Raw genomic sequence first — 27,170 nt, 5'->3', positions numbered from 1 at the left:
TTCACTTACCAGTGCCCCTACTTTTAGATTTTTACACACACCCAGGACCATACTAGGTGGCAGCTAGGGGTAAGTCCTTTTTATTGTGAGGAACTCAACTATTATTCCAAATAAGAATATGACTTTTCAACTCCTAACCACATTAATCAGTTGTTCTCACCAGCAATATGGGCGACCTATGGTCTGATAGAGTGGATAGAATCCACAATATTAAAAGGTTTTTTAATACGGCATGCCAAGAGACAGACATCTACCCATACAGAAACTAGCAACATAAACCCTATCAAAGAATCTTTGAGAATACTAGAACAACTGCTCCTAAAAGAAATGCAAGACCTCTGGGAGGTTGCTACTCTGGAAAAATATCTTATACATGACATCATTCCTAAAGGCCTTCGTATTACTAAACCTCTCTCAGGAGATATAGGTGACCCAACTACGTTAGAAGAGTGGGAAGATATGCTCAAATCTTTCTCAAAACAAGCAGTAGTTTTCATCATTGAAAAAAGGAAACAGCATCTAACAGATAGTAAAATAAAAATCTCCAAACTCTTTAGAGAAATTAAACCTTATCAAAACCATCCTGAAATTATTCACCTATTTAACAATATTAAACTGAGAATTAATAGTAAAGAAAAAGAAATCATCCAAAAGAAAAGAAGGAAATTTGGCAGAGATTCCATCCCAGAACCAACCTCTACAACGCCAATAACTGATTTTGAGATCATTGATCAAATAGATGGCTCAATTAACTCTGATAGTCGGGAAGATGACTTCTCTATGCATCCCACTTCGGACAATGAAACAATGGAAAATTGCCCTGATATCCCCCAAAGATCACAAGATGATACTATTCATCCGGAACCTAATATTTCTAACACCCCCCCAATCTCCACTCAAAATCTCTTTGAGGTTTTAGAACATTTAGAGGAATCCTCTCCTCTTTTAGCTCTACCCTCGTCTTCAAATTATACTCCTAACAATACTCACCGAACCAACAACAGGGCCAATGAAATCACCACTAGACCCCAGGACAAAACTAAAGGTCCACAAGTGAGAAAGACACAATCCACCACTAATTTTTTTCACAGGGGCACTCAAAGAAACGGAAAAGAGGCTGGAGGGGGGGGGGGGATTCTCCAAAAAAAAGATACAATCTCAGGAGGTAGAAAAAGAAAACTCCCATCCCCCCCTCTACTACCATTTACAACCTCAGCAAATACCAACTACAGCCCAATGAAATACAATTATTAAACAAAGGCCTTAAGTACACACCTGCCACCAGGTTCAATAAGTTTGAAGCTTTCATAGGGGTCAAACAATTTATGAGAAAATTGTCTATTAAAAAGCACTTCACCAAAAACAAACAACTGAATACAGTATCACCATCCAACCCAATATACTGTAATTACATCCATACAAATGTGAAAAAGAAATCTAACTTCCACCCCACTCATGAATATTCAGAAGCATTCGAAACCTTCTAAAAAAATGTGATTGATGATATCAGAAAAACAAGTGATAAAAAATGCTCGAGATATAAAAATAACCTCACAGCTAGTGAACAAAAAGCCATCCAACAACTGTCCAACAACAAAAATTTGGTCATACGCCCAGCAGACAAAGGAGGGGGAATTGTCGTGCTGAACTATGAACAATATCACGCAGAATCCATGAGGCTATTAAATGATACACGTGCGTATGAGCTATTAAGTAATGACCCCACGAAACACTATCTCAATGACATGAAAACCTTGATCAATAAGGGCTTGAACATGGGCTTTTTAAACAAACAAGAATATGATTATATAAATACACTATTCCCCAGAACTGCCATTTTTTTATCATTTACCAAAGATTCACAAAACCCTGGAAAACCCGCCAGGTAGGCCAATCATTTCTGGGATCCAGAGCCTGATCTCAAATCTATCCAGATATGTGGACTGCTATATTCAGCAACTAGTACCCCAATTACCGGCTCATCTAAAGAACAACAAACACACTCTACAACTGCTCAGCCAAATTCAGTGGCAGGACCACTATATCCTAGGAACCATAGACATTACCTCTTTGTACACGGTAATACAACACCACAAAGGGTGCCAATCAACATGTTTTTTCCTGAAAGAACTTAGTGATATGCCAAATGCTCAAATTGACTTCATTAAGGAATGTATGCTTTTTATCTTAAATCATAATTGTTTTAAATATGAACACAATTTTTATACACAGAGATGGGGCACCGCCATGGGGACCAGGTTCGCACCAAGTTATGCAAATCTATACGTAGGGATGTGGGAACACACCAATATATACCCCAATGGCAAGTTATGTGCGAACCTGGTCCTCTGGCGCTGTTTTATAGATGATATTCTATTTATCTGGTCAGGAGACCGACCCTCTCTGGACACTTTTTTAATTGATATTAATAAAAATGATTTTTATTTAAATTTTACTTCTTCTATCAGTCAGAATGAAATAAGTTTTTTGGATCTCAACATTTTTATCAGTGGAGGACAGTAATGCACTCGAACACACTTTAAACCCACAGACACAAATAGCTACATTCATATGGACAGCTGCCATCTACCCAGTTGGCTGTTAAATGTACCCAGAAGTCAATACTTGAGACTTCAAAGAAACTGCTCTCATAGCCAAGATTTTACAAATGAAGCAGACATATTAACAAAAAAATTTTTGAACAAAGGATATAGTGAAGAATTCCTCAATAAAACCAAAGAAGAAGTACGTAGAATACCTCGCTTCACTATACTTATGGATAAAAAACAAGAACCAGCTAGACCCACAATGGACATTCCCCCCATTATAACTACATATAACTCCAATGTCTACATACTTAAAAACATTATAAAAAAACATTGGGGTATACTGAAAGATGACCAAGTATTGGGGGAACAAATACCCCCATATCCTAAATTTATCTCAAGGAAAGCTAGAAATATAGGCAATAAGGTAGCTCCCACGATAACACATCCACCAATCCCCCTTTCCCATAAGCCGCCTGTTTTTTTCCCATGCAAAAAATGCTCAATTTGCACAACTTTACATACTAAAAAGCAGAACACCATTTCTCATGGAAAGATTGAACACTCAATAAAAGATTTCATAACCTGTACCAGCAAGGGAGTGATCTATGGGCTCAAATGCCCCTGCAAAAAACTTTACATAGGACGTACCATTAGCCCTTTGAAAAAAAGACTCAGTGAACATTTACGAAACATCAAAAATAATTTTGAAGGCCACCCTTTATCCAAACATTTTAAAGATAAACATGGTGGCTCAATTCTTGGGAGTGAAGTGACAGGTATACATATTATACAGAAAGACTGGAGAAAAGGGAACTATATTAATCAAATGTCAAGAAACGAAACTAAATGGATTTATGAAATGGACTCTTTAAAACCAAGAGGCCTCAACTGTGGCATAGAACTGTTTGCTTTTAATTGACTACACCTCCTAATTACTACTCTCTGACTGAGAGGGTATTTAAACAGCACCCTGAGACCAGAGGCTACCCCTGATGAAGGATACCGTGTATCCGAAACGCGTAGGAACAAGCCTTTTGGTCCTCTCTGCTGCCGGTAGCACGTGACTGCTACCACTGACGTCACGCAAGGCCCTGCATGCAGGTCCTTGCATTCCTTCAGCGCTTCTTCTGGAAAGCGCCCGGCGCACGCCGCACGCTAAGTCGTGGTGTCGAAGTCTCCGGCCGGGACTCTGACACCCACTCCTTCCTGTATCTCCTCTACCATACTAGTAAGTAACCATCTGAGAAACAAAAGAGGAAATTACCAACCACAGACCGTCAGCAGCCCCTGGAAACCGCGGGACTGCAACCAAACGCCCTGGTCGCATATACAGGTACACAGCTGTATCACCAATGGGTAGTGTACTGCAATTCTTTGGTATGTATAGAGGTCCCCACCTTATTCACCCCCACATAAAGTAACTTTTTAACTAATTATTCTCTAACTAATGCCATTTCAGTATATTTAAATTATTCTTTTCACCAGTAGTCTGCACCTGCCACCAGCTGATAATCCAACCAGCTGCTACTCCCTTCCCTGTGAAGGGGGCTATCTGCCAGGTACAGATACCCATCGCATAGGTTGCCAAGTCACCTCTATAGGACAAAAGCAATACCCTAATCGAGTGTTCAATGATCACCCATAAGCAACACCCAAATATTACCAGGTAAACTTTTGATCTAACAGATACAACATACAACAAGCTTTAAACAACTTTAAATTGTATACTTTTGGTTCAGGCCATAGGATCAACCAGTTACATCAATCTGAATCAACCCCCTACAGCCCCACAGGAACATACACCCTTCCACCTTGGAACAACCCTGGATATTTATTTAACATGAAGATTCGTGCTTTTTATGTAAGTCCTTTAATAATTTTTTAATAATTTTTTATAATCTAAATAACCAAAGCAAGACAGAGCTTGTTTCCTTTTATGAGACTTTTTTCATTACAGCATCCATTCCGACACCCTATCTCACAAGAGGACCCATAATCCCCCTCCTTATCTTCCTCTTCATTATCCAGTAAGACCTTCTTGCATTTTAAGGTAAATACATGCACAGTAGTCCTATCACAAAACATCTAACCTATACAGGCCAGTAATAATAGTCCTTATATATCCTACTACAGGTCCTAAACAGCTCTGGATCCCTGGAAGACTGACCAAGTGGTCTATTTTTAATATAGCTCTACTCCTTGGTTTTATACTAATTTATGTATCCATGAAATCTCTAAAAGTGTTTTATGAATAATAATATAATAAAATTCACTGAACATTTGTAAATCCATCCATTATTACCCTCTTACAATTCTCACCTATCTTCCTCAGTGCATCAGCGCAATGGTTTTTTAAATTTTATTTTATTCCCCTAGTGGTTTATGGTGGCACATACCATTTGCAGCAGACCCACTGAGTTCACTTACCAGCGCCCCTACTTTAAGGATCAGCCTTCCTAATCCATATATACAGGCACATACTGTTGGTAATTGGAAGCTGAATAAAATGATATCTTGATATCTACGATCTGATGTCTTATTCCAGAGCTATACATATTTTTCTTATATGTAAATGAGCTGTTCCAGGCTATGGACAGGACACTGAGTGGCATGAAATCTGCCTTTAGAGTTTATTTTATTCTCTGGAATAAGACATTGGATAACAGATATCAAGGTATCAATTTATGCATCTTTCTGTGACTACATGCCCATATTGACAGCTGAGGGGGGTGAACCTTCTGACAGATACCCTTTAAGTGTTTTGCCTGATATCTTAGTCTTAAGTAGAGTTGAGCCACCCCCATAGTGTTCGGGTTCGGTTCGTCGAACACCGGTATGTTTGCCGAACTGTTGTCCTACTGTTCGTCGAACACCGTCAAACACTGTTAAAACCAATGGCAGGCAAACAAAAACACATAGAAACACATAGAAAACACCTTCAAAGGTGTCCAAAAGCTGACAAACTGCTCAGAAGACACAACTAACACATGGAAAAGTGACAAGTACATATAGTCATGCGAAAAGAAAAGAGGTGGAGGAGTAAAAGGAGGGGGAGACACAGATATAGGCATGTCATGCCCTTCTAAAACCAAATAAGGCTGGAGTAAAAATCTAAAATCAGCCTACCAACACCCAAACGTCGTGACAAGAAAATTAAAAAAATAAATATCTTTAGGTAGAATGGCGGTTCCATTCAGAACACTTTCCTTGCAAGACGTAGTGGTATCCCCGTTGGGAGTTGTGCCAAAAACGGAACCCAATACATTCGGACTAATCCACCATTTGTCATATCCAAGGGGCAGGTCAGTAAACGACAACATCGACGTGGAACCAAGTACAGTAGTATATACTGTACATCCTTTGACAAGGCAATCAGGGGGGTTAAGAAGTTGGGAAGGGGCACCCTAATGGCCAAAACAGACATTGAGGGGGCGCCTATTGGGCTGCTTCTGGGAAGGAGCATACTATATAGATCGCTGTTTGCCCATGGGGTGCTCCCGATCCTGCTCACTATTTGAGGCGTTTAGTTGCTTCCTCGAATGGGTTGTCATGGACATTTCTAAGGGGCCACAGATTATCCATTACCTCGACAACTTCTTATGCCTGGGCCCAAAAGATTCGCCACAGTGTGAATACACACGGTAGTCCACCTGTGAGAAGGAGAGAGCTGGAGGGAGAGCAGACACCACAGAGCCGAGGGGTTAGATGGAGAACGGAAGAAGGAAAGAGGGCGAGGGAGGTGAGTACGGTGGAAGGCCGACCTAAGCTCCCCCACGTTCCTGCTGGACGGGGAACAGCCCTTGGAAGAAAAGCCGCTTGCGCATCCCTTTGAGGTTACGGGCGCGAGCGGGCAGAGGGACTACGCTGGAGTGCAAAGCCGACACGGCCAGTCCGTTCCTGCCCGTGCGACCTTCGTGTCGCCGGGTTTGTGCCAGAGCCGCGGTGGACCCTGACGGCCAGCCCCCCTCCCCCAAAACTGGTGCCTGTCCGCTGGTGGGTCGAGACCCCCCGCGGTGGAGGCAGGTCTAATCTCTGTAATTTAAATTGGCTCTGTAATTTGAATGAGTACACTTTAAATCCTTTTACAAGGATCTCTTGGAGGGCAAGTCTGATGCCAGCAGCCGTGGTAATTCCAGCTCCAGTAGCGTCCACTAAAGCTGCTGCAGTTAAAAATCTTTTATATTGATCGAGCTTGGCGGAACACCGCAAGGTGTACTACCACCATTCCCAGCCCCTTTGCCTTGGGGCGCCTCTCTGATGCTCTTCACTGAGTCTCCCGGGGGCCCGAAGCGTTTCCTTTGAAAAAATTAAGTGTCCAAACCACAGGTGTTGTAGCTTGCTTAACAGCTGGGCTACTCCGCTGACTAGCAGACACTGCTACTGGGCCCAAAGTATTGGAGTGTAGGACCATCCCAATTAGGGTCACCTTGTCGCTGGTGGGACGGCTTGTATACTTTTTTTGATTAAAATAGTTCACTAAGTACCCTATATTTCATATGCAACTTTGCTTTACATTTATATATAATGATGGTAGGGTATGTGATATATTTTTTGTCTTTTCTAGGTTTAGGCCCAAAGTATTGCCTGGGCTAGATGCAGTTAAAAATTTGTAATTAGATCAACAGGCGAAGGCTACTCCGCTGACTAGCAGACACTGAAGCTTTGGAGCAGACCTCTCATTCCAAGGCTATAGTATGAGTAAACAGCTCTTCAGACTCAACCATCTGTGTTACCCCAAGCCATAGTGTATGTAGTTTCTTACGGTTAAAAGGGGGGGGGGAAACCCGACCCACCTGGAATTGATGATGCCAACGTCATGTAAAACACAGCAAGGGGACTCCAAAAAGAGTCTCCATTTTTTCCAAAAATTGTGGCACAGACACCACTTAAGTGGCATCAATTGTCCCAGAGTTGCTTAAAATGGTTGGTGAGGTGATTTTCCAAAATCCTCAAGCTTTTAGTCTCCCCAGGATGACACAGGTGGGGCAGATGGTGGTTGGTCTGGCCTGCTAGGCCACATTGTAGCACAGTGAGCTTCGCACTGCAACTTATGCTTCATATCCATGTGACGGTTCAAGCATAAAGTACTCAAACTATTGCTTTTTGGGCCTCTACTTAGCTTTTGGTGACAAATGTTACAGATAACATGAGTTGGGTCATCCTTAGCGATCTCAAAAAATGCCCAGGCTATGCAAGGTTTAGAGCCCATGCGACTCTGCTACTAGCAATACTAGCAAATGATTGACTGGGTTAGATGCAGTAAAAAATAGTTATTAGATACACAGGCGGTGCAGCTTGCTTCACAGCTGGGCTACTACGCCCAAAGTATTGGTAGACTCTATACTAAATAAGGAAGGAGTCACTAACTGTGATGGCCCCTCCGCGGGCCATGGCGATTGGTCATCCCCTTTCGCTGCCCCTTACTCACCGAATTCACAAACATCTCCCGTCGGTTTGGAGTCCCATTATGCCCAACAAAAACCATAGGCCCCACAACAAAGCTATCGTTCTTAGGCATCGAAATCGACACCACAGCAAGGTTGTTCCGCCTCCCATGGGAAAAAATACCAAAACATTACACCTGATCGAGGGTTTTTGCGCAGTATGCAAAGTAACACTACAGCAGATGCAAGTATTACTAGGTCTCCTCGTGTTTGCAAGCCGGGTGATGCCAGTCGGAAGGGTTTTTTCTCCTCATTTATCGCCCGCAACAAAAGGGGCATCAAAACCGAGTTATAGAGTCAGAATCAGCAGGCAGCTACTGGGGACTTAGAGGTGTGGAAAACCTTCTCATTCAACGGTCACACGTTATTTATGTCAGCAGAACAGTCCAACATTGAACTAAGATTATTCACCGGGGCAGTAGAATCAGGCGGATATGCAGCGATACTAAATAACCAATGGTGCACAAACTTATGGCCTCTGTATTGGGCAGAACAAGTGCTGACAAAAAAACAGACACTCCTGGAAGTCTTCCCAATAGTGGTAGCAATAGAAATATGGGGCGCGCGCCTGGCTAACAAAAATATACGCTTCATAACAAAAAACACCAGCCTAGCGCACTGCATTAATAAGATGGCATCATCGTCTCTCCCAGTGCTAGGCCTACTACGCTGGCTAGCATTCCTGTGCCAAAAACACAATATATGGGTCTGCGCTAGCTTCGATGCTGAGGGGTCTAACGCTGCTGCTAACGCTTTATCACAATTCAATTGGCAGATTTTCACAGAGCTCCTCTCCAACGCCCACCCATCGGGCAACAGTTGCCCACCCTCCCTATGGAATCTAGTGGTGAATAGTTGATGCAATTAATCAGAGCGTCAGTTGCCCCGTCGACGTGGCAAGCATATGGTAAGGCATGGGAACAGTGGACACGACTAGTAGCAGGCAGACGGGTTGACCAATGTGAACAAGCCAGATTACAAGTCACCATAGAATTTCTCCACCAGCTAATGATGAGGAGCATATCAGGGGCGTCAGCGCAGCGGTGGCTGACCGGAGTAGCATTTCACTTCCAACTACTGAATTGGGGAGATGTGACAAAGAGATTCATCATCAGACAATCCATAAAAGGGTGGAAAAGGCGTCAGCCAAGTCAGGAGTGTAGACGTCCCGTGTCACTAAAACTGATTTCTCACATCATATCCCTAACACCATTAACATGACACTCACAATTTGAAGCAACACTACACTGTCTTCAGAATTATTAGGCAAGTTGTATTTTAGAGGATTATTTTTATTATTGATCAACATCTATGTTCTCAATCAACCCAAAAGACTCATAAATATCGAAGCTTAATATTTTTGGAAGTTGGAGTGTTTTTTTTTTAGATTTGGCTTTCTTAGGAGGATATGTGTTTGTGCAGGTAACTATTACTGTGCTGAATTATTAGGCAACTTAATAAAAACCAAATATAATTCCATCTCACGTGTTTATTTTCACCAGGTAAACCAACATCAGTGCACAAACTTTAGAGATAAACATTTCTGACATGCAAAAACAAAAAACAAAAAAATTAGTGATCAATATAGCCACCTTTCTTTATGATAACACTCAACAGCCTTCCATCCATAGATTCTGTCAGTTTCTTGATCTGTTTTTGATCAACATTGCGTGTAGCAGCCATCACAGCATCCCAGACACTGTTCCGAGAGGTGTACTGTTTTCCCTCCCTGTGGATCTCACATTTTATGATGGACCACAGGTTCTCTATGGGGTTCAGATCAGTTGAACAAGCGGGCCATGTCATTATTTTTTCTTCTTTTAGACCTACACTGGCCAGCCACGCTGTGGAGTAGTTGGATGCATCTGATGGAGCATTGACCTGCATAAAAATCATGTTTTTCTTGAACGATACAGACTTCTTCCTGTACCACTGCTTGAAGAAGTTGTCTTCCAGAAACTGGCAGTAGGTCTGGGAGTTGAGCTTCACTCCATCCTCAACCCGAAAAGGTTCCACAAGTTCATCTTTGATGATACCAGCCCATACCAGTACCCCACCTCCACTTTGCTGGCGTCTGAGTCGGAGTGGAGCTCTCTGCCCTTCACTGATCCAGCCTCTGGCCCATTCATCTGGCCCATCAAGAGTCACTCTCATTTCATCAGTCTATAAAACCTTTGAAAAATCAGTCTTAAGAAATTTCTTGGCCCATTCTCGATGTTTTATCTTATGTTTCTTGTTCAAAGGTGGTCGTTTTTCAGCCTTCGGTACCTTGGCCATGTTCCTGAGTATCGCACACCTTGTGCTTTTTGATACTTCAGTAACGTTGCAGCTCTGAGATATGGCAAAACTGGTGGCCAATGGCATCTTGGCAGCTTCACGCTTGATTTTCCTCAATTCGTGGGCAGTTATTTTGCGGCTATTTTGGCCAACACGCTTCTTGAAACCCTGTTGGCTATTTGCCATGAAATGCTTGATTGTTCGGTGATCACGCTTCAAAAGTTTGGAAATTTCAAGACTGCTGCATCCTTCTGCAAGACATCTCACAATTTTGGACTTTTCAGAGCCCGTCAAATCTCTCTTCTGACCCATTTTGGCAAAGGAAAGGAAGTTGCCTAATAATTAAGCACACCTTATATAGGGTGTTGATGTCATTAGTCAACACCCCTCCTCATTACAGAGATGCACATCACCAGATTTACTTAATTGGTAGTTGGCTCTCAAGCCTATGCAGCTTGGAGTAGGACAACATGTATAAAAGGTATCATGTGATCAAAATACTCATTTGCCTAATAATTCTGAACACAGTGTACTGTCTTCTACTGCATTTGTGATCGCTTTCTTTAGGGCGCTATGCATAAGTGAATTAGTCCCACAATCCAAAATTACCACCAGTGGAGGCTTATTACACCAGGACGTAGTCATAGCCAATAATGCAATACGTCTACGCATATGCAAATCGAAAACGGTTCCAGCGGGCAGGGGCACTTAGGTACTTCTACAACCCACAAACGGTACACTGAGTCGGGTAACAATAGTAAAAACATATATAACCATCAGATCACAAAGTAATTTCTTCCTATCACACATTGATGGAACGCCATTATCAAGATACCAGTTCCAAGCTATATTTAATAAATGCCTAACATCGGCAGGGAACCACCCCAAAGATTACGAGACACACTCATTCCGCATAGGCGCGGCCATGGAAGCAGCTAGAGCAGGACTGTCAGAAATGGAAGTTCAGAAGATAGGGTGATGGCGATCCACGTGTTTGGCGAGATACATAAGACCGGACTTGTTATCCTGACGTGGTTTGTTTCTTTTACAGGTTATGCTAAGCCAACAGTGTGGGTGATAGGCCACTCGTATATATATTGGGCAGAAAAAAGGGCGAAAGTCCGCCCAGGTGGGAGGAAATTAGAGTTTTATAACACATATTTCAATTGGAGAGGTATTAGAGGCCTGCAATGGCCACAGGTACTAATGGAGGTAATCAAGGTAGGGAGAGAGGCAAGAGGTCCGGTCATCTTAGTTATACACGCCGGGGGAAACGACTTAGGTTATCACAAGAACGCAGAATTAATGGCAATAATGAAACTAGACACTGAGTGCTTCAGAGAATTTTTCACAAAACTAACTATAGTATGGTCAGAGATTGTGCCGATAGCAGTATGGCAAGGTGCGCGAGACATCACGGCCATCGAACGGACAAGGCGGGTAATAAAAATTCGGAGGGCAAAATGTATAAGAGACAGAGGCGGTGTAGTGATACGACACCGACAACTGGAAGGAGATAAAGCAGGCCTCATACGGCCCGACTGTGTTCACTTAATGGATATTGGACTGGACATATTCCTGTCAGGACTCCAGGACGGAGTGGAACAAGCGTTAAGAGTGATGGATGGGGGTCAGAGTCCTGCATACGAGTATGCAGGATCCTCCGTGGCCTGGAAATAGAAAGGACATGTTGGAGAGTTACACTTGTTGGCCAACTTACCAGTGTGGAGACACAGGGCATGCTGCAACAAGCTGAATTATTTTAGTAATAAAATGCCTTTCTAATGGAATGAGTATAAAGAGTTAATAATGCTGTGACCGATCCTCACCCATCCAGTTGTAAGAGTTACATTATTGTATTGTCAAGGAAAGGGGGGCGGTAGGGGGGCTGAGCGTCTGGGTTTGGTTGGGGGTCCCCACAGTCTGCCTAGGCGAGATGCAGTTAAAAATTCTTATTAGATACACAGGTGGTGCAGCTTGCTTCACAGCTGGGCTACTATGCCCAAAGTATTGCCTGGGCTAAATGCAGTTAAAAATTCTTATTAGATACACAGGCGGTGCAGCTTGCTTGGCAGCTGGGCTACTACACCCAAAGTATTGCCTGGGCTAGATGCAGTTAAAAATTCTTATTAGATACACAGGCGGTGCAGCTTGCTTGGCAGCTGGGCTACTACGCCCAAAGTAGTGCCTGGGCTAGATGCAGTTAAAAATTCTTATTAGATACACAGGCGGTGCAGCTTACTTGGCAGCTGGGCTACTACGCCCAAAGTATTGCCTGGGCTAGATGCAGTTAAAAATTCTTATTAGATACACAGGTGGTGCAGCTTGCTTAACAGCTGGGCTACTACGCTGACTAGCAGACACTGAAGCTTTGGAGCAGACCTCTGAGTAAACAGCTCTTCAGACTCGACCATCTGTGTTACCCCAAGCATACATACATAGTGTATGTATTTTCTTGCGGTTAAAAGGGGGGGGGGAGCGACCTAACCCACCTGGAATTGACGATGCCCACGTCATGTAAAACACAGCAAGGGGACTCCAAAAAGAGTCTCCATTTTTTCCAAAAATTGTGGCACAGACAACACTTAAGTGGCATCAATTGCCCCAGAGTTGCTTAAAATGGTTGGTGAGGTGATTTTACCAAATCCTCAAGCTTTTAGTCTCCCCAGGATGACACAGAGGTCGAAAAGTCCTTGCGGATCCATGATTTGTTCATCTTTATGAACGTGAGTCTGTCTACATTCTCAGTGGACAGCCGCGTGCGCTTATCTGTCAGCACACCACCAGCAGCGCTGAACACACGTTCAGAGAGAACGCTGGCTGCGGGGCATGACAAGATCTCCAAGGCATGAGTCGCGAGCTCAGGCCATTTTTCCAGATTGGAAGCCCAAAATGAGCAAGGGTCCAGTGACACAGTCATGGCTTCGATGTTCACTTGGAGATACTCCTGTACCATCCTCTCTCGGCGTTGACTATGTGTCAGTCTTCTTGTCTCCTGTGGCCTTGCAAAGGATGGTCGAAAAAAGTGGTGAAATGATTCCAAAAAATTGTGGTTACCAGCAGATACTGTGTTACTGTTACGGTTTGAGTGAAGACTCGACAGTCCCACGGTTGGCAAGTTAGAACTGTGAGATTCACTACGTGCACCACTGGTGTTTTGTGGAAAAGCACATGTAAGATTCTGCAACAGCCTCTGCTGATACTCCTGCATGCGTGAATCCCTTTCTATGGCAGGAATTATTTCGGCAAATTTACTTTTGTACCGGGGATCTAAGAGTGTGGCAACCCAGTAGTCGGGATTACTTCGAATTCTGACAATCCGAGGGTCATGTTGCAGGTAGTGCAGCAAGAAGGCACTCATGTGTCTTGCGCATCCAGGAGCACCAAGTCCTTGTTTTGTTGGTGGCGAGGTAAGAATCATGCTTCCTTCCTATGCCCTCTCCCCCCAACCTCGCACAACAGAAATGTGATCAAGGTCTCCCTCATCTGATGAGTCTTCCATGCCCATTGCCAGTCCGTCCTCCAGTTCTTCCTGGGCTCCTGCACCTTCCTCAACAATTTGGCTGCTACCATGCGCCCTGGTTAATCCCTCTCCCCCACCCTCCCATGCCTGCCACCTTGGTGCTGCCGACCGTCTGAACCTTGGAGATGTCATCCTTTCATACGACTCCTCCTCTACTTCCTCCACCTCCTCTTGTCCCACAACCTGACTCCGAATTCTGTTTAACGTGTGCTCCAGCACGTAAATCACCGGAATAGTCATGCTGATAATGGCATAGTCAGCACTAAACATCTTCGTCGCCATTTCAAAACAGTGCAGAAGGGTGCATAGGTCGCTGATCTGAGACCACTCCTGCAGCGTGATTTTCCCCACCTCTGGATCTCGTTGGCCCAGGCTATATGTCAGAACGTATTGCACCAGGGCTTGTCGGTGCTGCCACAGTCGCTGCAACATGTGCAGAGTTGAATTCCACCATGTCGGCACATCGCATTTCAGCCGGTGAACTGGCAGGCCCAACGATTTCTGTAGAGATGTAAGTCGTTGAGCTGCGGGATGCGAACGGCGGAAGTGAGCACACAGCGACCGTGCCCTCTGCAGAAGGCCATCTAGTCTGGGATAGTAGGCTAAAAATTGCTGGACAACCAGGTTCAACACGTGAGCCATACAAGGCACGTGTGTGACATTGCCCCAGCGAAGGGCCACACCCAGGTTTGCAGCATTGTCGCACACGGCCTTCCCTGGTTGCAGGTCTAGTGGAGACAACCATTCATGAAACTGGGCCTCCAGAGCTGACCACAACTCAGCTGTGTGACTCACATTTCCCAGACATTTCAAAGTAAAAACCGCCTGATGCCATTGAACCCTGCTGCCAGCATAGTAAGGAGGTGTGCAGGATTCCTTCTGCGCAGTTAGAAAGCGGGTGGCATTACCAGACAGGCTTTGGGTGCAGGTGGAGGACCGAGAGGAGGTTGAGGAGGCAGAAGCAGTGGAGGAACTTCTAGATAAAGAGGATTGACGCACAACTCGTGGGGACGGCAAGACTTGGACAACAGCCCCTTGTCCTGCTGTCACCATAGTTACCCAGTGCCCAGTCAGCGACATGTAACGCCCCTGTCCATGCCTACTCGTCCAAGTGTCTGTGGTGAAATGCACCCTGTCACACACAGAGTTTCTCAAAGAAGCGGTGATGTTGTGTGCGACATGCTGATGTAGCGCAGGCACACCTTTCTTTGAGAAGTAGTGCCGACTGGGCATCTGGTACTTGGGCACTGCGACAGACATAAGGTCTCGAAAATCCTCTGTGTTCACCAGGCGGAAAGGCAGCATTTCTGTAGCCAACAGCTTGCAGATGGTGAAATTCAACCTCTTAGCTTTGTCATGGCTAGGAGGAAATGGTCTTTTACTTGTCCACATCTGAGGGACCGAGGGCTGGCTGTTGTGCTTAGACGGGGTTGAGTAGGGTGTCCCCGGCAAACTGCCGGTCTGTGAGGAAGATGCAGGCGGACATGTTAGGTTGCCTTGATCCAAAGGTGGTGCTCTCGATGTCGGAGAGCGCTCAACACCAGCTGGTGTTTCCACTTCCAAATGAAATGATGACCTGCCAATCACACTGGCTGTTGCGGGTAAAGAAGTGGCAGGTCTGCGTCCAAAAACATGTGTGACTGCTGTCCCCCCAGTCACAGAGGATGAAGAGGCCACGGATGCACAAGATGGGGCAGACGGTGGTTGGCCCGGCCCGCTAGGCCGCATTCTAGCACAGTGAGCTTCCCATTGCAACTTATGCTTCATATCCATGTGACGGTTCATGCATGAAGTACTCAAACTATGGATTTTTTGGCCTCTACTTAGTTTTTGGTGACAAATATTACAGATAACACAAGTTGGGTCATCCTTATCGATCTGAAAAAATGCCCAGGCTATGCAAGATTTTGAGCCCATGCGACCTGAAGAGCCACCACGACTTGTGGTCAGAGGCAGAGTTGTGGTTGAGGATGCAGTTGTTGATGTGCTTCCTGTACTCCGTCTCTGTCCAGGAAGGCACAACCTAACCTCGTCGTCAATAGCATCCTCCTCCACCTCCTTTGCTGACCTCATTGACTGGCTGACTGTGGGTTGACAGTAAGTGGGATTTCCAACCTCGTCATCATCACCCTGTGTGTTCTCACACCCGTCGTCCTCAGAGCCAACCTCTTGCTGCCCTGACCGAAAAGTCAAGTTGTCGCTCCAATCAGGTATTTGAATCTCATCATCGTCTTCATCATTGTCTCCACCAACAGAAGTTACAGTTTGGGAACGAGGGTCTACATTATGCTCAGAACCTTCTTCATCTGGTCCTGGATCCGACTCAAAAAGATTCTGGGCATCAGTGCAGATTATTTCCTCGTCTGGATTCACAGAAGCTCTGGAGCAGACCTCTGATTCCCAAGTTATAGTATGAGTAAACAGCTCTGCAGACTCAACCATCTGTGTTACCCCATACTCAGACGGGCAGCTGGAGACTTGGGAGCTGTGAGGAAGCAAGTGCGATTTGGGTGACACCTCTGAGGACTGGAGTATTTGTGATGTTGAAGTTGAGGTGGAGGAGAGACCACTTGAAAGAGCACTTGATATCCGTTGAAGCACTTGCTGTTTTGTGCCTCATCTGGAATTTGTAGCGATGGGCGTGTTCGTAAGAAAGGGATCGTATCACATTGTCCACGAAAAGAAGTAGACATCTTAGTTTGGCTGGAAGATGGTCTTTCTTCTGCAGATGTTACTGGTGCTTTAACACCTACCCCACGGACACAACCTTTTTTTCCCTTTCCAACACGCCTATTCCCCTTTCCACCAGCAGCAGGCCTTTTGCCACTCATTTTGGTGGTTAACTAATTGACAACTCTGTAGTTGTTTGCACCAAAAACGATGGATGGAAACCGAGCTGAGTGGCCAAACTGTGGTACTAGCCCAAAAGAATTGGCTGGGTTAGATGCAGTAAACAATTTTATTAGAGATACAGGTGGTGGAGCTTGGTACAGATGGGCTACTACAATGAGTAATAGACACTGCTACAGTCCCAAAATTATTTACTGAGCTAGATGCAGTAAAAAATTGTTATTAAATTCAAAGGTGGTGGAGCTTGGTACAGATGGGCTACTACAATGAGTAACAGACACTGCTACTATGCCCAAAAGGTTTTACTTGGCTAGGTGCAGTAAAAAAATGGTATTAGATACACAGGTGGTGTAGCTTGCAACACAGATAGGCTACTCCACTGACTAACACACACTGCTAGAGGCCCAAAAGGATTGGCTTAGTTCGATTTAGCCAAACGCTGTGAAAAACACTTGCACAGCACTGGCACAGACCTGCCTGGCAAAAAGTGCTAGGAACTGCTGTAACCTAGCCCTCAAAATGGCTGCAATTACAAACTAGTCCCTACTCCCTAAACCTATCTGTCTATTTAAGAGCAAATTCACTTGCAATTCACACAGTTACAAAGTATAGCGCCTTTTACGGTGATTCCCCACTACCTTTGCTGGCTGGATGTTTTGGTATGTCTTTCACCTAACCACTGCTCTACCCCCACCCTTATTTTTGACCTCCTTGTTTACTCTGCCTTAAATATCCTGCATCTGGCTCAGTCTTAACTATCTGATAAAGATGAGCAAAGGCCTCTTCCCTCTGTTTCCCAACTGCCTGCTTTTTCTAGCAAATACACTGCTCAAAAAAATAAAGGGAACACTCAAATAACACATCCTAGATCAGAATGAATGAAATATTCTCATTGAATACTTTGTTCTGTACAAAGTTGAATGTGCTAACAACAAAATGACACAGAAATCATCAATGGAAATCAAATTTGTTAACCAATGGAGGCCTGGATTTGGAGACACCCCCAAAATTAAAGTGGAAAAACACACTACAGGCTGATCCAACTTTGATGTAATGTCCTTAAAACAAGTCAAAATGAGGCTCAGTATTGTGTGTGGCCTCCACGTGCCTGTATGACCTCCCTACAATGCCTGGGCATGTTCCTGGTGAGGTTTCGAATGGTCTCCTGTGGGATCTCCTCCCAGACCTGGACTAAAGCATCCGCCAACTCCTGGACAGTCTGTGGTGTAATGTGACGTTGGTGCATGGAGAGAGACATGATGTCCCAGATGTGCTCAATCGGATTCAGATCTGGGGAATGGGCGGGTCAGTCCATAGCTTCAATGCCTTCATCTTGCAGGAACTGCTGATGCTGATCTCTTCATTACTAACAAACTTTCCTTCCTCGCCATCACCGAAACCTGGCTCGCCCCCTCAGGCACAGCCTCTCCAGCTGCACTTTCGTTTGGTGGATTCCACCTTTCCCACACCCCTCTCCCCCGCGGCAAGCATAGTGGAGGAGTTGGTTTTCTCCTGTCAGATAACTGTTCCTTCTCCCCAATTCCCCTTCCACCCTCCATTACCCTCCCCTCTTTTGAGGTGCACTTTGTGCGCATCTACTCCCCCTCCAACCTCCAACTGGCTGTCATTCACCACCCCCCAGGGCCAACCACCACCTTCTTAGACCACTTCACCTCCTGGCTACTTCACTTCCTTTCCACTGACATCCCCACTATCATCATGGGTGATTTCAACATCCCCATTGACACTTCCCACTCATCTGTCTTTAAGTTTCTATCTCTAACTTCCTCCTTCGTCCTTGCTCAATGGTCTCCCGCAGTCACTCACAAAGATGGCCACACACTGGACCTCATCTTCACCCGCCTATGTTCCCTATCCAACCTCTCTAACTCACCTCTCCCTCTTTCTGATCACAACTTACGCACAATCTCTTCCCTCTCCTCTCCAGGTCCACAATCTTCCATCCAGAAACTTGCACACCCTCGCAGAAATCTCAAACACCTTGACCTACACTCACTATCTGAATCCCTTCTCCCTTCCTTAGAGACATAAATGCTTTACACGATGCAGATGCTGCTGCTTTATATAACACCACGACAGCTGCAGCTCTTGAATCGGTGGCCCCCCTCACACATACCAAAGCTTATACAATCAGCAGGCAACCCTGGCACACCAGCCTGACTAAAGAACTAAGACAGGCTTCCAGGGTTGCTGAATGGAGATAAAAAAATGTCCCACTCAAACGAGCACTTCATCGCATTCAAACAGTCCCTCACTGCTTTCAAGTCCACACTCACTGCACTAAAACAAACCTACTTCTCATCTCTCATAGCTTACCTGTCACACAACCCTAAACAGCTATTCAGTACTTTCAATTCTCTCCTCCGTCCCCCAGCTCCCTCTGCCTCTCCACTCATCTCAGCTGAAGACTTTGCCTTATTCTTCAAGCAGAAGATTGACAACATAAGGCAAAGCTTTGGCCATAAGTCCCCACAGCCCCTTCTCATAACTACTCAACTCTCCTCCTCCAAAGCAAGCTTCTCCACCATCACGGAAGATCAACTTTCCTCCTTACTCTCCAAATCACACCTCACCACCTGTGAACTTGATCCAATCCCATCCCACCTCAACCCAAACCTTACCGCAGTCTTCATCCCAACCCTAACCCACCTCTTCAACCTGTCACTAACAAATGGCATTTTCCCATAATAGCATCAGAGAGTTCAGGCAAAATTGTGTCTCAAATAACAGCCTCATCTTCTTTTCCCCTTAATATTTCTTCCAGTTCCAAGTGTTTGTGTAAAATATATCACTGAAAATTTGTTAGACACACTCTAATAAATATTTTTCTATTTTGTGATCAACTGTGTCTTTAGATCTTGATTCTTGGTTTCTGGAGTCATTCCTAGCCATATAAATGTACTGAAATTGTTTTATTATGTGCATTGTTAATTACCGTATTTTTCAGACTATAAGATGCACTTTTTTCCTCCAAAAATTTGGAGGAAAGTGGGGGGTGCGTCTTATAGTCCAAATGTGGTGGAGCATTGAATATTCATTCTCCTTAATAGCGGGCACACAGTGTAGCCGCAGCCCGGCTCCTTCTGCTGCCGATTCCGTGTCCCCGCTATTAAAGAGCATGAATATTCACCCCTCTCCACTTCCATGGGGGCATGAAGAAGGGTGAATATTCATGCTCTTTAATAGCGGGCAAATGCAATTGCCCGGCAGCAGCAGGAGCCGCGCTGCGGCTACACTGTGTGCCAGCTATTAAGGAGAGTGAATGATCGCTGCTCCCCATGCACACAGTCCCGGCATGGGGAGCAGTGATTATTCTGACAGATCATCTCACCTTGTGAGGGCGCTTGACAGTGAAGTCATGCGCGGCTCACAATGTGAGATGAGTGCTAGCAGCAGAACAGGATGCAGCGCTGGAGCACAGGGAAGAAAGGTGAGTAGACGTGTTTATTTTTTTTGCGTGCAGTGTGATGGGGATTAGGGGGGGCATGCATACCAGGATAGGGGTGTCATGCATACCAGGAAGAGGGATGAGGGGTACCATGCATACCAGGAAGAGGGATGAGGGAGGCCATGCATACCAGGAAGAGGGGTGCCTTGCATACCAGGATAGGGATGAGGGGTGTCCTGCATGCCAGGATAAGGATGAGGGGTGTCTTGCATACCAGGATGGAGATCAGGGGTGCCATGCATACCAAGATGGAGGGGATCCTTGCATACCAGGATGGGGGATTGGGGTGCCATGCATACTAGGATGAGGGGTGCCATGCATACTAGGATGGAGATCAGGGGTGCCATGCATACCAGGATGGGGATCAGGGGTGCCATAGATACTAGGACGAAGGGGTGCCATGCATACCAGGATGGAGGATTGGGGTGCCATTCATACTAGGGTGAGGGCTGCCATGAATACCAGGATGGAGGGGTGTCATGCACACCAGGAAGGGAATCAGGGGTGCTATGCATACCAGGATGGAGGTGTGCCATACATACCAGGATGGAGGGGTGCAATGAATACCAGGATGGAGATCGGGGTGCCATGCATACCAGGATGGGGATCAGGGATGCCATGCATACCAGGATGGAGGGGTGTCATGCATACCGGGATGGAGAGGCACCATGCATTCCAGGATGGAGATCAGGGGTGCCATGCATAAAAGGATGGAGATCAGGAGTGCCATGCATAACAGGATGGGCATGGGGGCCACGTATAATAGAAAGAAGGGGACCATATATACCAGGATGGGGAATATTAACAGAATTAGGGGACATTACAGTGCCAGCAGCAGGCCGCCTCCCCCTTAACAGTGCATCATGACTATATTTTTTGCTTACATTTTTTATTCTATTTTCCTCCTCTAAAACCTAGGTGTGTCTCATGGTTCGGTGTGTCGTATAGTCCGAAAAATACGGTATGTTTCTTCTATTCAACAGTCAAATGAAAATTTCGGGTGACATATTTTCCACATTTACTGTTGAAAAAAATTGATTTTTTTTTTTTAGAAAAAGAGCTCAATATATATCCTCAAATTATACTCAAATACAATTATGCTTTTCAGATATTTACAACTTTGTAAAACACAATTCTTGATAGCATATTTATATAAGAACCAGGCACAAGATGTAACTGGTTCTTATAGAAACATGTTAATGACTGTGTTTTTCTAAATTAAAATTGGAGTGTAGCCTTTTTTACAGAAGAGAAATTGTATAGCATTTTGAAGTCAGTTATTTTCTCCGGTAGCCAAAGTCATTAAATAATACAATGAGTGGTAATACAAGTTATATTTTTCTCCTTTTCTGTAAAAAAGAACTATTACTTTTTGGAGAACTAATTTATTCAAGACTAATCTATGCATTGAAATCAGTGGTTTTATTAAAGAGTATCAAGTTATTTAAGAAAAAATATGAATACATTACCATAATATACAATTTGTGGTGGTTCATTTTAGAAAATAATACAGCTAGAAACATCTTAAAGGGGCAAGTTTGAATGATATGGATAGGGGATAATTCCCAATTGCTGGGCATATGACCACTGGAACCTCCACCATTCTCAAAGACCGGAGCTCTGCTGAGCCCCATGTAAATGATGTGGTGGTTGATCATGCACACATCCACTCCATTTATTCTTTATGTGACTTCAGCACTTCCATAAGATTAAATGGCACAGTAGTGTGCATGATTGACAACCACCCTTCAAGAGCAAGGGGCTCTTCAGAGAACCAATTCTCAGTATCAGTGGGTGTCCCAACTAAACCTGAGAATCCAACTTGAGATAACATCCAAACTTGAGAATACCCTTTTAACTTTAACCAGTTCAAGTTACTTTTTGCATTTTTTTTGTGATACGTGGTGTCAAATTTGTATATTGTTCATACTCTCTTCCCGTTACATATTTTTTTGTCAATAATGGGTGGAAAAATAAAAAGTACCAACATAATATATTTTAAAATTTGTTCCCCTTTCTGAAACAATTATTTTTACACATCGGACACACAGCTTTTTCTTTCAACAGGGGCAGTGCTAGGGTGACTGTGGTGGATGTGGACCTACCGCACCACTGGCAGCGCTTACCTTGGACGGGCATAACTAAGTGACTAAGTGACTATCTAGTCTTCACTAGATCCTTTGATGGTGAGTTCGGCTTGGACTGTTAGGGTAGTTACCAGTTGCAACATCAGGGAAGTGCCAGGACCTGAAACAGCTGACCAAAGGGTCAGAGGCACAACAAGAAGCACTGAGGGCAAAGACAGAGGCGTGGTCAGACAGTTCGAAGTCAGGGCAGGCAGCACAGAATCAAAATATGAAGCTAGGGTCAGGAGCGGAGTAGTCAGACAAAACGAGTAAACAAGCCGTGTCGATAACAGGTGAGTTAAAACAAACATTCACCTTGACAGATTACTAGAGATGGACTGAATCTAGGAACCTAAGTTCAGCCAAGGTGTGGAGGGAGGAGATGCCTAATATATTCCCAGCTGGCAGGGGACAGGCAAGGGAAGCAAAAATCTGCAGAACACAGACGGTTAAATTCCTGCAGAGTCTGGCAGTGCCTCCCTCTATTCAGGTGGAAACTTTACAGCAACAAGGGTATGCCGCAGTGCTGGTAGTACTGCAAGAGGCAGTACAGTGCGATTACCTGACATTGGGAGGAGCAGAGCAGTGAATGCAGTGAGTAGGACGGCACTGAGAAAGCGTGTGCATTACCAACGTGACAGCTAGCAATAGGAATTTGGATATTCAGTGTTTTTTTTTAAGTCTATTAATTTTTTCCTGATTTTTATTCAGTTTTTTTTCATTTATTTCACACCTTTTGCCCCCCCCCCCCCCCCCATAAGGCATAATAGCCCTTCTGGTAGCATTTCAACTTTTAAATAATTTTTTTTTCTGATTTTCCTTTTAACTGCGCTTGAAGTATTAGCCCCTACTGGCTCTGCAGCAGAGCTTACTGTGTCTCCTAGGACCCAACCGCTCCTTCTCCCTCCACCCAGAGATCACATGATCTCTGGGTCCAGTGAAGGAAGCACTGTTAGTCAGGAAGGCACAGATGGTAATAAACCCTCTTTTCCCTCTTCTTCCTCTATGGGGAGTCCGGCTGTACCTGACAGGTGGTTCCCCATCTTACAAAGTTTTGCAGCTGCTATACTATGCAGTGACGCTTTAGAACAACACTGAACAGTATAATGTGGACTGTTGTATTGTCTATTGACGGTACAGTAGTAGTTAAATAAAAAATCAAGCAGTAGCACAATACCAGGGATTTTACAATAATGTCTTGCATTACTCTTTACATTGGTGGTAGTCTGACATATTCTGTAAGTAAATTGTGGATTTTGTTGGAGCAATCCTTTTAAACCTTTGTTTGTCTGTGCGCAATGATAGTCAACACATAGCCCTACACTGTGTCCTGGGGCAGTGCCTCAGGCATTTCAACGACTCCTTGTTATGATAGTGAGGAGATTATCTCATGAACATTTTTCCAATCCTGAGAAATCCAATTTTTTTTCCGAAATACAAACAATCTCACATTTTATAGGTGGACTATTATATAGTGAAAGAAAGCTAAGAACACAATCCATGTGATGCTGAGTCACAACTTATGGATAAGCTGTGAGACAGGGTAGTCAAAAGGTCTGGGGTCAGATACCAAGAGAGCTTCTCATAATCAGAGAGGTAAGACAAAGGCGTAATCAGGTCACAGTGCGAGGTCAGAATTCCAGGAAGGTAGCGGATCAAGGCAAATGGATGGGCAATGGCAAGATCCAAGGTGGGTCAGAAAAAGACCACTGGAAAACAAGGCACACACAGCACCGAGCTAAAGCTATGCCTGGCAATAATTAGACACTGACAGCCAGCCAAATAGCCAGGCAATCACCTAGAATAGGAGACACCTTGAAGAAGCCCAATACGGACAGCTCAACACGCTCCTTCCTCAGATTGGATGGCTGAGCTGTCACTCACAATACTGACAGCTCAACACGACCCTGCCTCAGATTGGACGGCTGAGCTGTCACTCACAATACTGACAGCTCAGCACGACCCTAATTCTAAAGGACGGCTGAGCTGTCACTCACTGTGTCCAGGACACAGTGAATGGTGGAATTGTGACCATCCATTTGCATATGAAGACACTATTTTGAAACCTATGTACACAATAGGGAATTTAGAAAATCTGAGAATCATCTGCATTGCATTATATTATGGAGTCTTTGCTCATAAATATATACGATGATCAGATACAGATAAGGGGATCACTTTAACTGACAGTGAGGTAAGATTTTCATTTTCAATACATTTCCAAATTTCAGGAAGCCACATTCACAACCTTGATAGAAATACATTTGATATACTCTAGAATGGGATGATGTCTTGGGCCAGAAAATTATTTTAAGGAACTTTCAGCTGAATCAGAATCTTTATTTTAGCATTGTACGCCAAAGAAAGATAGATTCACTTAGACAGCAAACACATTTTTGTATACTATGTGTAAAAAAAAGCAAAAAAAAAAAAACTAAACAAAACTCAAGACTATTAAAAATTCACCATCAGAAACTCCTTACCATTCACAATGCTGATATTCACAAGTCTTACCACATGTCGTAGAATAAACATTTTGCAACAAGAGAATTTAAAGCAGAAAAATTGTATCAGTCAACCTAAGAAAAAGAAAAGAGAAGGAACAATAAAGAAACAATATTGTCATCAGTCGATGGGGATCTGAGAAAGAAACATTTTTCCAGATGTGCTGCTTGCTGTTTCTATTCAGCAAAGCTCCCATCCTTGTGATTCACAGTTACTTACCACTGCGCTACTCTCAATTTCTTCAGTCAATATAAAGATTCTGTGATAGCGTTAGAAGTCTCAGTTGTTTATCTTCAGATCAGATAATGTAAAAATGGCTTCTATGAAAGATAGCAGTTATGTCATTTCTATCTGTCATATGTAAAAGAACAATTACTCCTATTGATCCATTGCATGCAAGTAACTTGCTTTCTTCCACCGATGACATTCACCATTATCTCTTTGTACGCATGACAATCAGAAGGGCACTGAAAACTACTTGAATATTGATTAAACAAACTGGTCATTAAAATTGTGGCTGACAGTCTCTGAACGTCTCTGAACGCTCAAGTACATTCTCTTGCCACACAATAACAATGTATCCATGCAGAGCTTTTAAGATCTGGGCTTAATATTCTACGTGCCCTCAAAGTGTCCTTCCACTTAAAGTCAGGGAACATTTTGTACGATATTATTTCAATGCATTTAATTTGTACCTAGGTTTTCAAAGGGATTTACATGCAATGAAGAGTCACTTCTTCCTGATATCCACATTGCATGAAGCTCAGCTTTGTTCATGCTCAACATTTTCAAATGTTCTAAGACACTAATAATTAATCCTGAGAATTCTATAGATCAAAGCCAAATGTCTTAAAGCTCTGTCAGTCTCTATTCACAGGAACATTTCAAAATATGCTTTTCACATTGCACTTATCATGATGTCATGCAGTCATTCATCTGTATTTTTGTCTATTTTGACTCTGTAGGTTTGGGTTATGCGTCATGCACATGACATACATATATCAGAGGAACGTAGGATTACAGTTGGTTTGTCATCTGAGAGCTCAGCAAACAGCTGACTTTGTCGGTGGAAAGTTACTATCTCCTGACTGACAACTGGAATTGTGATACATCCAACTGGGAACCGTTACTTCTCCTTAGAGGGGGATTTCACAATTGGGACATCACTCTACAACATCTATATGTCTTAATAAGAAATATGGATATGGATTGCCTTGGTGAAGCAAGCCTTTTAAAAATTACTTTAAAGGGAATCTGTCAATAGGATCAACCCTCCTAATCAATCTATATGGGCATATAGGTCACAGGGAGCTGAATAAAATTATACCTTGATATCTGTGATCCAATATCTTATTCCAGAGAAATTCACATTTTTCTTATATGTCAATGAGCTGTTCAAGACTATGGGATTCACACAGATCTGCATAAGAATCTACCTCCAGAGCTTATTTTAAAGAAAAGGGGGCATTACCAGTGAGATATGTAATGGTTAACAGCATTACCAGTGATATATGTAATGGCCGCTCTTTCTTCTCCAGATCTCACTGCAGAGCTGTGTGTGATTATAACTGACCCATCTGCAGATTCCTCTCAGCTTCTATCTCACAGGTAGCTAGTGATGCTTTATTGTTGTCACACAGCAAAGCTGTGAGAGCTGCGGCTGCTAATGTGTTTGTAAGAAGACAAAGTTCTGTTCTACTGTTCTATGTTAGTTTCATGTGTCACACTGATAACACCCCTTTTTTAAAAAAAAATAAGCCATGGAGGCAGATTCTATTGCAGATCTTTCTCTTGCCCGTAGATTTAGATTTTAACAGCTCATTTACTGTTACAATGGTCAGAAATTATAGTCAATATAGTGATAAATTAATTCTGTCTAGGTTTATTGGCATTTGGGACTCTAATCAGTTTTTAAACATGTTCAACTTTTATAGTCAAAGGTGTAACTGCAAAATTTGATGTCAGACAATCTATCAAATGTACATCATAGGGAATTGCGTGATACAAATTAGAGCGGTCTTATTTCTGGTTCAATTACTCTTTGCCTTTTGTTAAATTTTCCACTTTACCAGCACCAAATCAGGTCCATACATTACAATTCCTACACCACGCTTGACAGAAGACATCAATCACTGTTTCAGAATCATTTTATTTGCATAACATTTCCTATATGTTCTCTTAAATTCAAACAAGTCGTCTCTCCCCCAAATTGCAGATGTTAGTATGCTTATCTTCACGTTCAGTTGTGCATGTTTGTATCCTGATTAGATTCAGATTACCCTTCTTTTTTAAGACGGTGGATACCTTTTTTGAAATATTCAATTTATTGCCAATCTGATGCAGAATACCATTAAATAATAAAACAAATGACTAACATGTTTCTGAAAAAGCCGTTTTGATTTAGCTATTTTTTAAACACAAATTTGA

The sequence above is a fragment of the Phyllobates terribilis genome, unplaced genomic scaffold (genome assembly GCF_046119375.1).
Source record: "Phyllobates terribilis strain yellow unplaced genomic scaffold, ASM4611937v1 Scaffold_11__3_contigs__length_659146591, whole genome shotgun sequence".
In the NCBI taxonomy this organism is placed as follows: Eukaryota; Metazoa; Chordata; class Amphibia; order Anura; family Dendrobatidae; genus Phyllobates; species Phyllobates terribilis.
This window is presented reverse-complemented; position numbering follows the sequence as displayed.